The sequence below is a fragment of the Corapipo altera genome, unplaced genomic scaffold (genome assembly GCF_003945725.1).
Source record: "Corapipo altera isolate COAL_440 unplaced genomic scaffold, ASM394572v1 2b, whole genome shotgun sequence".
Lineage (NCBI taxonomy): Eukaryota > Metazoa > Chordata > Aves > Passeriformes > Pipridae > Corapipo > Corapipo altera.
The window spans coordinates 11,256,215-11,269,403 of record NW_020884874.1 but is presented as its reverse complement, the minus strand read 5'-3'; the positions used below and the strand labels follow the sequence as shown (position 1 = coordinate 11,269,403).

Sequence of the window (13,189 nt, the reverse complement as noted above, 5' to 3'; positions counted from 1 at the left end):
AGAATTACATTTTTTTCACGACCTGCCTGGAAACATCCCAAAACCTTTTACATTGATAAAATGCAAAACTACTGAAAACACAGATTAAATAAATAAGCTACCCAGGCAGAAAAATTAGAACTGGAAAATAATAATTCACCTTATTTATATGCTCACCAGTTTAGGGAAAGAAGGTGATCAAGGAGACACATAAAACTGATATTGCAATTGGCCTGTACCTTGTTTCCAAATGAGAAAAGAACTTACTTACTGAGCAAAAGTACTGAAAAGATAAGCCATCCTGATGTTTGCATTCAGATTATATTTACTGCTCTCTACAATTTATGCATCTTTTTAAGTCAGCTCAGGTCTGTGAAGTTACATTTGTGTGGGACTGCATCTGGAAAACTGATGGGGCTGAGACTCTTTAGGTCTTGTGCATACAATCTGGTTTGGGATTCAGAGAACTGCTGATTTCACTCAGAAAGATAAGAAACTCTTTCCTCCAAGCAATACCTAGCATTTTGTGGGCACTAGGTCTGCAAGCAGTGCTTGATCTATCAGAGAAGCCAAGACTTTTTCTCAGCAGAGTTGCCTGGGAGTAAGGGAACTCAGAGTGCCTCACATTGAAGCTCTTACTGGAAACAGGCCAGTCACACTGCAGGTAGCTCAACTTTGTCCTGTTGAGTTTTGATTACGTCCAAGGATGGAAATTCCACAACCTCTCCAGAAAATCTACTCCAACTGACCACCTTCACAGCAAATTCTTTTTATTTTTATTCTGCCATAATTTTCTGTGTTACATATTGTGACCAATTCTTCTCACCGTCCCACTGTGCACCTCTGAGGAGAGTCTGGTTTTATCTTCTCCATATCTTCCTCTTAGGTGACTGTAGACCACAGCAAGGTCTCTCATTAGCCTTCCTTTCTCAAGGCTGGCCAAGCCCAGTTGTCTCATCTTCTCCTTTTATCTCATATGCTGCAGTAATGGGTCTTCTGGTAGTTTTTCTTGCCTCTTTTTAAAAATCCAGATAACTGAAATATTTGGAAGCTGCAGTTAAGAGGGCAGGAGACAGGACCAAATGTACAGTTACCCCCACAGTGCCTAACACCAAAATAAAGAAGAGCTTGCCTGTGAACTGTGGCTCATGGATTAGGAAAGACAAAATACCTGTGACATGGAAGTGAAGAATCCCTTATGGTGGTTTTTCAGCTGTTCACTTACAGATTGTATCAGGCACTACATGATTAAATTTAATAAGTAGCCGTGAAGAGATAAAGCAGCTGATATTAATATGTACTGAGATTTTGAAGGGAAAAAATCCATAGCAGTTGTCATAATATACACTGACTTTTTACTCTTCCTTTCTGTCCAAAAATAGTTAGTGTTGTGAATACATGTATTTAAATATATTTGAACATAAATAAATTATATATATATATATATATATGTATATATGAGAAATATCTTCTTAATAAATTTCTTCTTTTTAGATATAGGTACCTTAATGGCATTCATGAAATCTTTGGACTGGGTTGTCAGTCTGTAATGTGCTGATGAGCATGTGTGAGTCCCACTGGCCCTCCTAGTCTTCTCACTGTCACACAAAGCTGCCAAGGGTCACTATGTGTTCCCTTCCCAGTGAGCATGGTGTATCCCCACTACCAGGGCTGTGACATGAATGCTGTCATAGCTCCATCCACTCCCTGTACGCTTTTGCACTGTGTCTCATGTGTGATAAAAGGCATCTCTCTGCACCGAGGCGGGGATGCTGGACCACTGGCTGTTCCTCTCTCTGACTCATAGAAAACACATTTCCTGCTAAGAAAATTCACGTTGGCCTTGTGTCTTCAAAAGGGTCTCCTCCCAAGAGGAAGTTCATTATTTATTTCCTACAAGAACTAGGGATTTCCTCATAAAGCTGACCCATTTCTGTAGATCATGCAACATGAGTTTCAGCTGCTGTAACTGGCTGTACAGTTGTGCTAATGTGCTGAATTTACATCAGTAAAGCAGCTATTCTTTTCCCAGGTAGCAATTTGTACTGAATAGTTGTTACACAATTAGTGCAAAAGAACAGACATAAAGCGTATATTGGATATACTTATATGGCGTATATAGGAAATATGGTGGATTAAAGGTATATATATACTCTTTTGTGGTACTTTGAACAGTACTCAGATATAAATGATATTTTATTTATTGTACATACCCCTGTTGAAGGGTACTTTGAAAATACTTGTTCATGCTTATTTTATTCTTGCTTTTCTTATTAAATATTTATTGCAGCAGAACCTTGTTATTTAAGACTACTGCCTCAAGAGATTTAGTGCACATTTCATACCTTTTTTAATGTAATTTTAGTTTGATCATTTTTTTGTTTTGTTATAAATTTCTCAGAGTAGACACACTGCACTGGGTTTACACCACAGTAAAAAATTACTCAATGTGAAATGCTGATCTCACTTTTTACCTGGCAGCTAAAGAGGAAAAAGAGGAGGTTTGTGCTTATTTTGAAATGTGGACACACTAGCACAGTGTGTTTACCAATCTCTATTACACCTTGATGCAAATAGTCTAAGCCATGTTTTATTACACTGAAATAGTTCAAAAGGAAAAATATATCTTAAAATTTTGAGATGCAGGTCGCTAGTATTCAACTTTTGGTGGCAAATCATTGAACTGTTTGAAGTTCATTCTGTTGTGCAGCCAAAGTTTAACTTGGAACTGAAAAGCTGATGATGAACACATGATGTGGTGGCCATTATGACATGTTAAGATTTCACACATCTCTCAAACATTTTGAATACCATCTGAGTAGGTAATATGTGACATGTCAAAATTTGCAACAATGGGGGGTTGTTTCCCTGAGGGTAATTGCATTTCATATATATCTGGCAGGTGGAAGAAGCAATCTATAGAAATTCCTCCCAGATTTCATCAACAGTTTCTGGACTACGTGCAGTCAGCTCTTCAGGACTGTACTGCAGGGCTTCCCAATGCTGCTACCCCAAGGCAATCTGTCAGAAAGATTTACCCCAGAGATACAAATACTAGAAACTCTGGCTTCTCTAGAAGTTGGGGCAGTCTGATTGTCAGGTTTGGAGAGATGCCATAGGCTGAGAAATTTTAGGTTATTCTGAAAATTATTTTTATGGAGCAGAGAATTTGGATCGACCCATGAGCTAAAGATCATGGTATAATTCAGAAAGAGGGTAGACCTAATTCAAATCAAGAAATCTTGGGGCTGGCAGGGAAGCTGGCAGGGAAATGACATACTAGGGTGAGAGGGAGTTCAGAGAAATACCAGAAAGGTGAATGTGTACAGGATGGGCCAGCTTTGCAGGTATTTGCAGAGAGAAGCCAGGGAAAGCCTGCAAATGAAAATCTGTGTGAGTGAGACTTGTTTTACTTTTTTTTTTCCTTTGTCACCAGTCACATAATTGCTTTCTGTATCTCTTTTCTTGGCATTACAGCAAATTCATTATTTTGTAGGGACCAATTCTGACTGTGACTTGAACCTTCCAGAGTAGCCTTGACACTTTAAGAGTTAATACCTTCTGTCTCATTCTGTAGAAGTATGATTCAGCTGTCATGGTTTAATCGAACTCATTTTATTTTTCATTGAAAAGGACAAAGTGTGTGCACATGATCAGACTTTGTGTATTATTTGAGGAAGAGTAACTTTCATCTGTGAATAAAGAGCAGATATATTCTTAAAATATCCAAGTCTTCAGTTGTTTGCTATTTTCTGAGCTAAAAAAAGATAAATTAAAAATTAAAAAAAAGAAGAAAATTTCTTTTTAAATTCTGCCTTTACTATATGAGGACACTCTTGTCTTTTCACCCGTTTTTATAATATTTTTTTTTCTTGAACCATACAAACACCCCCACATTTAAAGATTCAGAGAAGGAAACCGGTAAACCGACTCAGGTTCATTATTTAAAAGACACAAACATAACCTTCAAGACTTACTTTTTGGTGTACTTTGTCTTATGATTTTTAATTGCTCAAGTCCACAATACTGGGCACTGGAACAGCCAGATAGCTATGCAGTATTTAGTTGCCTTGCCTTTGACAGGAGTGGGAACCAGCTCAAACCTTTATGCAGAGCAGGTTACTCGTCTTGAATATTTTCTAATGAGATACAATACCCTTTGCTTTGTAATTCTGTGAACTTTGAAATGCTTTTAAGTCATCAAGTGGCTGAGTAAGGAGTTTGCTCTCAATGAAGAGTGATGATACAGCTACATAAATGGGTTATGCTCTTATTGCTTAATCCTCTCCTCCTGTCTGTTTACTAAGTGAATGTGGGACTATATAAGGACCACAGCTGTCTAGGGTATGTTCAAACAACTGTATAGAGAAGAAGGTGTCAAGCCTGGCAAAGTTTAGTCTCTACTGCCTATGAGGAGTAGGCAGGTCTGTGGGACCTATGGCCAGAGTGATACCTAGGACATGAGAGGAATGAACCAGATCATTTAAAAAGGGAACCTAGGAGCAAAGTGGCCTCAAGTTCCACCCGGGAGGTTTAGATTGAGTATCAGGAAACATTTCTTCACTGAAAAGGTGAAGAAAACATTAGAACCGTAACAATTCTACCATTATGTGATAACATGAGGCAAGTGGGAACACTGAGAAGACCAGGTAATTCATGGACTGAAACAGTAGCTAAGGCTTTACACACAGGAACTGCTTAGATCCCTAAAAATTTTGTGTTTCTCTATTATATCTCTCTAACTATGTCTGTGCCTATTTAGCTTATTAGAACAAAAGCATCTAGGAGGGGGTTTTTGTGCAAAAAGAGTTACACAACTTACTAAATAGTGTTAATGCTAATACTGGCACTCTTACAGAAAAAGCACTCTGTTGAAAGGATTCTTACTTTAAGAAAGAAAAGTGGTCCTTTTGTCCTCTTGTGGGGCATAGAGAACTCTTTGGATCCTGGACATGAAGTCTGAAAGGATACATTAGACAAAGACTCTAGTCTTAGTTAGAGTGGATAAATGCACATTAAAAATGGACAGTCATTAAACAAAAATTCCTAGTGTTCTTATTACCACAAATAGAAATAATTAAATTAGAAATCAAATAAGAAAAAAAATTATGTTACTCCATTTAATTTGATTTTTTACTTCATATGTATTCATTTAAACTGTTTACAATAAATAAATCAATTACATTTGTGATCATTATATATAATTATATGTATTGATATTAGCATATATTCCATGTTGAATGGCAGCTTTTATTGGTAGATCTGTCATTCCTGAAACTTATTGTTTATGATCAATATGAGAACTTCATCAAATAACAGAAGAGAAATTCTATCTAAGTTTGAAAACAATCTATTGTTGGCAGAATATATGTGTTCATTTAACCTGAACAGAATCCATTTTGTAAGTAAGTCTACTTATTGTCAACACATTATTGACTAGTCTCCTCAAGCCTGATCTCCTCAAACCTGAGCCTCCTCAAGCCAGAATAAACTGGTTCATTCTGCCAGAATGTGTAAAATTATACAACTTTTAACAACATTATTCTTAGGGAGATTGAGTATTGCCCTGAAAAATTTTAAGTTATTTAATTCATGTAATCCACCTGTTGGAAAGAGGGGAAATGTATATATGCAGCTTTTCTCCAAAAGTGTTTTCAAATCTCCCTTCTTTTCTCTAAAACCTCAAAGTTGGTGATCATGTCCATAGCAAAGCCCTTAGAATACATTTTATTTTCCTTGTGAACAACTCAGCTGAAAATCCTGTAACTCAGAGCAGAGCTTATTTGTGACATATCAAGAGTCCCTTGAGAGCTCTCTCTTAAGGGATTTATCACATTTGCTTCCCTCATAGTCTGTGTCACACATACAAGTGATAACAAACACTGTTTGGATCTAATGCTACAATCTATATCTCTTAGTATCACTGACATCAAAGGAATCAGACCCTTATGATTTTCAAAGTGCCATTCACGCCTGATAGATGAGTTCATTGTCTTCTTCATGTGACTATTAATCTTCCTCCAGGGAGAGCTTGTAGGCTTACAGAGATGTTTTGTAGGGTTGGTTTATTTCTTTACTTTCTATAGCCAACCTATTAGTTCTCAAAGATACTGTTCATCATACTGGCATGATTTCTTAGAGCAGTAATTCCCATGTTTTATTAGTTATTTCAGCTGAACATTTACTCTATGAAACTGAGCTATCAAAAGAGGGCTTTTGGGACACTATCAATTCAGTGTAATGTATGAGCTCGAATTATTGTATCATTATAATATGCTGCTTGGTGTCTTTTGCCATTGATTTGCCTATATTTTTTAAATTGCTCAATCAGAAACCATTTATCTGATAAATTATTAACGAATAAGTGTTTGTGATAGAAAAACACAATACGCAGCATTTTAAATCATGTATCATACAGGCAACAGCAGACAGAAGTAAACTGCTGTTGAGCCAAATAAGTGGTTTATGTAATGTAGAGGGAAATTATGTGGTGAAATAAACACTTCATTGCAAAGAAAGGGTGACTGCTATTTTCCTAGACTTTTACAAGATTCTTGTACATTTCTACGTTTCTTTATTGGTGCAAAATTTAATTTAACATGTGCAAAGGCAACTGCACTTTTTAGACTCCAGCCATAATCTAAGGTGCTCAAACTGGTCATTCTTTGTAATATTTTTGTAGAAACCTTTTGGTTTAATTCTGACCCTCTACTCAAAAGTATTTTTTGCCAGCTAAGAGAATAATTGTGGAGATAATGTCTTTTGGCAAGTCACATTGGCATTGATGGTTTTGAGGGCTTATCTGTATTGCAAATTCCTTGATGCTTGATTTACTTTGAAAGAAAGTAGATATGTTCATACTTGAAGCTAGAAATTGTATGGAATAGTATGGAATTTCCAGTTAAATACCATATTCACGTTTGTATCTGTGTTCCATTTCTTCAATATGGAGGCATAGATAACTGGGAAAAAACAAACAAACAAAAAAACCACCAAGCAAAATAAACAAAACAAAAAACCCAAATCAACCAACCAACCAACCAAAAAAAAAAAAAAACAGAAAAAAAAGAAAAAGCAAGATCAGTTAGAAAATCTCACTAAATATTTTTAACATTTTCTCCAGATGGATCTGGCATTATTCTCAATATAAAAGTAGTTTCTCCAGTGATTTACAAAATGACTGTAAAATACATTTCTGTCCAGTATCAAGGTAAAATGTAGCAGAGTAGCAGTATCATGTGCAATATATTACCTCTTACCAGTAAAGATCTAACATTCTTTTGTTTCTAACCCACTTAAAATAAGTGTATTTAGCAATTTTCTGTCATCAGGAATGGCTTTTGTCTGGGGCTTCGTATTGTGAAACATTTGCTGTAATTTTCCTTTCTCTTCCCCTTTCTCCCTAACCTGTGCTCTAGATTCCAGGCTGCCAATGTTTACAAGATACTGAGACAGTACTTCAAAAAACATGAGCTGACAAGTACTACCTCTGGGCCCCTACTGAAAAAAAATTATTTTTATTCTTAAACAGGGAAACGGAGTGCTTGTTTTTTCAGTTGTTTAGTTTAGCTTGTTGAGTTCCTTTTAAAATACGTAGCAAGTGTCTTCTCTTTTTGTACAGGCTCAGCAAGTTGTACACCATTTCAGCAGAGATGCCTGATTTTTCCATCTGCATACCTGGACATGCTTTATTCCCCGACTGGTCTTTTCAGTAAACACTAAAGACTTCCTGAGACTGAACATCAGAACAGATGAGTTAAATTCTTCTGGAATGTTCTTCATCAAACGTAGATGTGCTGGACTTTCTGGACGTGCATAAGGACACAAAGGTTAGTGTCTTCCTTAAAAGTCTGAAGTTTAATTTAACCTTTAGCACTGCAGAATATGTTTCAATTTTTTGCTTAGACAGAGACATAAGTGAATAAAATGGTGAATTGACATCACATATAGAGCTGAGATCATGCTTTTAACTGCCACATGATAAACATGCTTAGTGAGCTGGTACAACTTAAAGCCCTCTGAATGACTCTCTGGCCAACAAGAGAAAGATCTACCCATGTTCTGAGCTTGATTACCATTAACCATTTTTGTGGTAGTTCTTCTAAACTTGGATTTAGTGGATTTCAATCACTCTCACCTGGCTTACAACAGGTAAAAGGGGGACAAGAGTATTCTGCTTACCTTTATTCACAAGATGGTTCTTGTTTGGGGATGACGGGGTAGGTGTTTGCTCAGCTGTGTGTTTAGTTGTTCTAGATGGCATGTGGACTTGAGGGGAATGGTAAAAACATGCATAGCATGTTAGAAAAAAATTAATTTCTTCCTAATGGCAGCTATTTACTTTCTGGAAGCTGTGAGATTTTAATAAAATTCTTTTTCTATCTTTTGATCTCTCTTAAAATCTTATATAATCTATAGATATTATTCTGACACTATTTTGCCACCTCAGGAAATCAGCCTTGATCAGGATAATTCACTGGCATAATTTTTCTATGGCATGATCGAAAATGTAGAAGAAATAATTCTGAAAACAGTACATGCTCAGAAAGGTGGTGGAATGTGTGTGGGCATATGTGCACATCAAGTCATGTCTCAGACACATAACTGACAAGGAAAGTAGCAAGATCATAAGGGTACATCAGGATTTTCAGCACTAATCATAACATTATAAAAAAAATTATGTTTATAATGATGTGGATAATGCTATGAGAAGCAGAGAAAGTGAACAATCATGTAACCTTGATTTTATTCTATGATTGCCATCTGTTTTTCGTCTTTTGCAGGATATTCTTCAGGATTAATGCTCCATCTTGGTTTGGGGAAAGAGGGAGAAAAAGTTCTTTTCAGTTTTACTCTGGCAAAGTTTCTTAATTTATATGGCCATTTTAAAAAAAATAATTAGTTTTACAAATACTACTTTTTCTTTTTAAACATCCCCACAACCTATTAAAATAATTTCAGGAAACTTATTGGCTAAAATAAATGGAGCTCAAACTTGATGTAATTAGAACTACAGGAATTAGGTTCTGCTTTCTCATTTTTGTGGAAGGATTCTAGTGATATCATCTGAATAATAGCTTTCTAATCAATCTCCTTCTGTCTACTACTCTAGCTAGTATTTATGTTTGCATTCTAAATGCCTAGTCCCTGCATAAAATAATTAGAAGACAAAAATATCATCCCTTATCAAAAGACATTGTTTCCCCATTGGCACCAAATGTCTACTCCAGATAGGAGAAGAGGAGAAAAAAAAATACAATTTTGATCTACCCCAGTTCTACTGAAGTTACTGAGAATTTTTGTAATAGAGTTCAGTAGGAATATGAATATAAAAATACAGACTTCATTCAAAAGCGGAAGCTTAGAGGAGTTGCAAGATTGTGTGGTTTTTTTGTATGGAGGAGAGCTGTTAGTTCTGTGAGGTGCCCTCACTGTGATGCCTAAATATTTTCCAAGAAAGTAAAATTGATATTGGGCATATGTTGTAGCTTTAATGTGTAGACTTTTTTATAATATTACCTCTTTTGATGCAGCCTAGGATATGGTTGGCCTTCTAGACTGCAAGTGCACACCACTGTCTCATTCCAGCTTTTCATCCATAAGAACCCCCAAGTCTTTCTCCACAGGGCTGCTCTCAATGAGTTCGTCTCCCAGTCTGTACTTATATCCAGGATTGCCCCTACCTAGACACAACTTGTACTTGGAAGTCCAAGTAGAACTTCATGAGGTTAAGGATCCTATATATCTTTCATTTTACTTAAAGTATTGTTACTAAAGCGCACATTCATTAATACCAGTATAAAAATTTGGATGGAAAATTATGCAAAAAAAAAAATTGCTTTACTCTTCAGTTTTGTGGATTTTTTAGTTTGTGCTAAAAGTGTTACGAACTTTATTTATAGATTGGAGAAAAAACTGTCTTTGACAGGTAGTGGATATGTTCATTTAAACAGCGCAAATCAAAAAGAATAAGCTAAATTATCTGACTGGCTGCAAAACCAGTGGAGTTTCACCTGTCCAAATTTTCCATGATTAATTTTGTTTCTGACTGACTTTTATCAAATGCATGCAGTGAGGTTTATCCACCAGGCCTGCAGAAGCTTAGGTAACAAAAGTAAGAAATTTCCGTAATATAAGTGAATAAATGATGGCTATACTGAATTGAGTACCTAGCTTATTAGATCAAAAGAAACACTGTGGATTTGAAAGAAAAAAATAGTAATATGATGGCTTATGAACTGGGAACATTTGGCATAACCTGAGATTTAAAACTGATCCTGCAGATTTTATGCTAAACCTATGGCATACAGACTACATCCTGGAGGGTATAACTTCTTGCAAGAGGTTGGGAGGAGAGTCCCCTAACATGGGAAAGACTGAATTCTACCCTTCCGTGTCCTAGGAGGTTTACTTATAATGCAGAAAGAAAAATGTCTTCTATCAAATATATTTTGTGAGGATGAAAAACAGAAGTGATCTGTCCACCATTTCAGAAGTAGGTCAGAGCTGTGAATCCTAATCTAAAGCAGCAAGACTGAAACTAAACATAAGGTCCCTTAAGATCCAGAAAAACAGGTTGTGTTTAAGATACGTTCGTGCCCTTGTCGTCACCTTTGCCTGACTTGTTGGTTCTCCTGAGAACCACCTTTCACACAAGAGTAACTACATCTTCCTCTCAACCATTACTTCTTATAAGAAAACATGCATACATCAGAGCTGCATACATCTACCTATAGGAGCAAAACAAGGCTTAAGCATGAGTTTGATCCCTGTCTCCTGCTCATCCATCCTATCCATTCACATGTTTCCTAGCATGGTTTTGGCTCACAGTCCCACTCAATGCACAGTAGATTTCAGGGAGCAGCATGGGGAAGGGACGGCTTCCAGGAAGCCACTAAGAATACAACCACCTTGTTTTGGGATGGAGAGACAGGGTCACCCACGCTATGGCCAAGAGAATTAGTCCTGGTCTATTTAACTTAGAAACATTTCCACAGCCGAGTGTTGCAAAACTGAGGCTTCCACTGACTCTGGTTGTGGAGCACAGACATCCATGCAAGTTGTTTCAACATATTCTTTTGTTGTCAATCTTTTCACTGATCACTACTTAAAGGATAGAGAATTTGAGAAGGGTAAGTTGAGACACCTCCTCTTCCATTTTGGACTCTTAGACAGGATGCAATGCAATGTATTTATAGTATTTATTGGTTTTACACAGTAAAACAAAAATTAATTAACAGTATTTGTTTCTCTTACACATTAGAACATACTATGATATCTAATCCTAATCTCCAGACCTTTTTATTTCTTTTTTTTTTTTTGGTGTAATTTCTAGCTTTAATGAGATAAAGAATTTACATGAAAGAAGTTATGTTTACCATGCTACTCTTGTGGCAAAAGTTTGTTCCCTGTGTCTTCTTGCTTGTTCATAGTCTCTTGCTCATGTTTGTGTAGTCATTTCTGGAAACTTCACGTAAGAGTTTACCTTACTAGTATGTTGAGCACCACATCTATGCTGATTCTGATGAAATATCTGTATTACAATTTTCTCCTCTACAAAATAAGAAACTTTTAAACATGTAATTTTTTTCAGTAATAAATTCATGAGAGAGATATGACAATAAGTTGTAACAATATAATAATTAAATAATTAAAAGTATAAACCCATGAATTCTAGGCACTTTGTCCCTTCGATGAAAAATATGAATACCAAAAAACTTTTACAAGAGGCACTAAGGATGTATGACTTTATTGATAATTTAATTCATGTAAGATTTAAAAAATATTTGATTTATGAAAATGTGGGCATTTTTACTCACTTGGAAAAAAAGGCACTTTAAACAGCAGGATGTAATTTCAGACTATTTGCAGTCAAGAGGCCTCTGCTGAGCAAAATACTCATTCAATTTAGAAATGCAGATTATAATAATTTTCCTATCTCCCTCACAGCAGGACTTCTGCCATCGTTTTGCAAACCCACAGGTTGCAGTATTGAATGACTAGCTAACTTCAGTTTCAGGTAACACATACTTTAAACATATTCTCATGAGCTCAACTTAGTTATAATGCAAAGCTCCTTAGTTTCACCAAGTGAAATGGGATACACTTAAATTGCCTCATCTAATATAATACTCCTTAATACATGCAAAGTGGTTTATGATGGCAAAGCTTGTAGAGCATGAAAATCAGCAGGGAAAGTAAGGTTTTCTGGCTAAAACTGTCAAAAAGAAGTCCTATTTTATATCATTTCTATTTAAGAAGGTTAAGAATGAGGAAGGAGAGACTGGAATAAGAAATAATCAGTCCAGAAAAATGTAAATTTAGGACATTAACCTTTTAATATATCAGCTCTACCAAACAAGAAAATTATCAAGTAAAGCTGTTCCTTCAGTAATATCTCCTGCACCGTAAAATTAAATGTGAAATATACAGTGACCAAAACGTATTGCAGTAAGCAATGATAGTCTTTATTCTATCTGCTTTATGCAGAGTTTTATATTGTGCACCATGTTTCCATTTACTAGTATTAATAATCCAGTTTTGCGTGGCTGTATTAATTTGCAAGGACTTTTTAATTTCAGAGAAGGTGGAGGACTTACTTATCTTTCTTCTTCCTTTAAATGCTAAGTGAATATATCACAATTTGTATACCTTGCAAACACAAGACCTGGTTTCAATAGGACCCCAAAACAACTGGTAACATCATTTTTTTTTTCCAATATCCTGCACCTGCAGTCTGACCATAGGGCTGTAAATCCTTTCCCTACATCCTTTTCCAATACTTCCAGAAAACTCTTCAGAGAGGGGCTAAGCTGCTACAGGCTTTGCAGATGACACCCAAGTGTATATCTCATTTTCCACAGATGTAACCAGAGCCATCACAAAGATGTTGCACTGCCTAGAGGAAAGTGGCTCCTGGAGAAGAGCATCTGGCTGCAATTGAATTTGGGTGAGATCCAGACAATATTGGTTGAAAGACAGAAATGATCCAAACAGCCAGTTAAGCAAGATTCCTAGGTGTATGCCTTAAGCATTGATTTGCAATGAGGCTGTTTACATCTTGGAAAAAGACAGGAATAAGCACGTCACTCAGCTGTGGCCCCACAGAATGAACCAAGAACTCTTTCCAGTCCAATTAAAAGCATCTGCAACACATTTTTTTTCAGTCCTTGCTAGCTTTTAAACGTGCGTAGAAAACGAGGCAGCAAAA

The 13,189-nt window shown here is 36.2% G+C and overlaps 1 protein-coding gene across 3 annotated transcripts in view; it reads left to right on the top strand.

Moving 5' to 3' along the window:
* Window positions 1-13,189, top strand: part of HS3ST5 (heparan sulfate-glucosamine 3-sulfotransferase 5) — a 187,140-nt gene that overhangs the window by 90,696 nt on the left and 83,255 nt on the right. For all 3 annotated transcript variants that reach the window (XM_027634126.1, XM_027634128.1, XM_027634127.1), the window contains one exon: window positions 7,601-7,808. The gene's annotated coding sequence lies outside the window, so the exon portion shown is untranslated. The remainder of the gene's footprint in view (window positions 1-7,600; window positions 7,809-13,189) is intronic.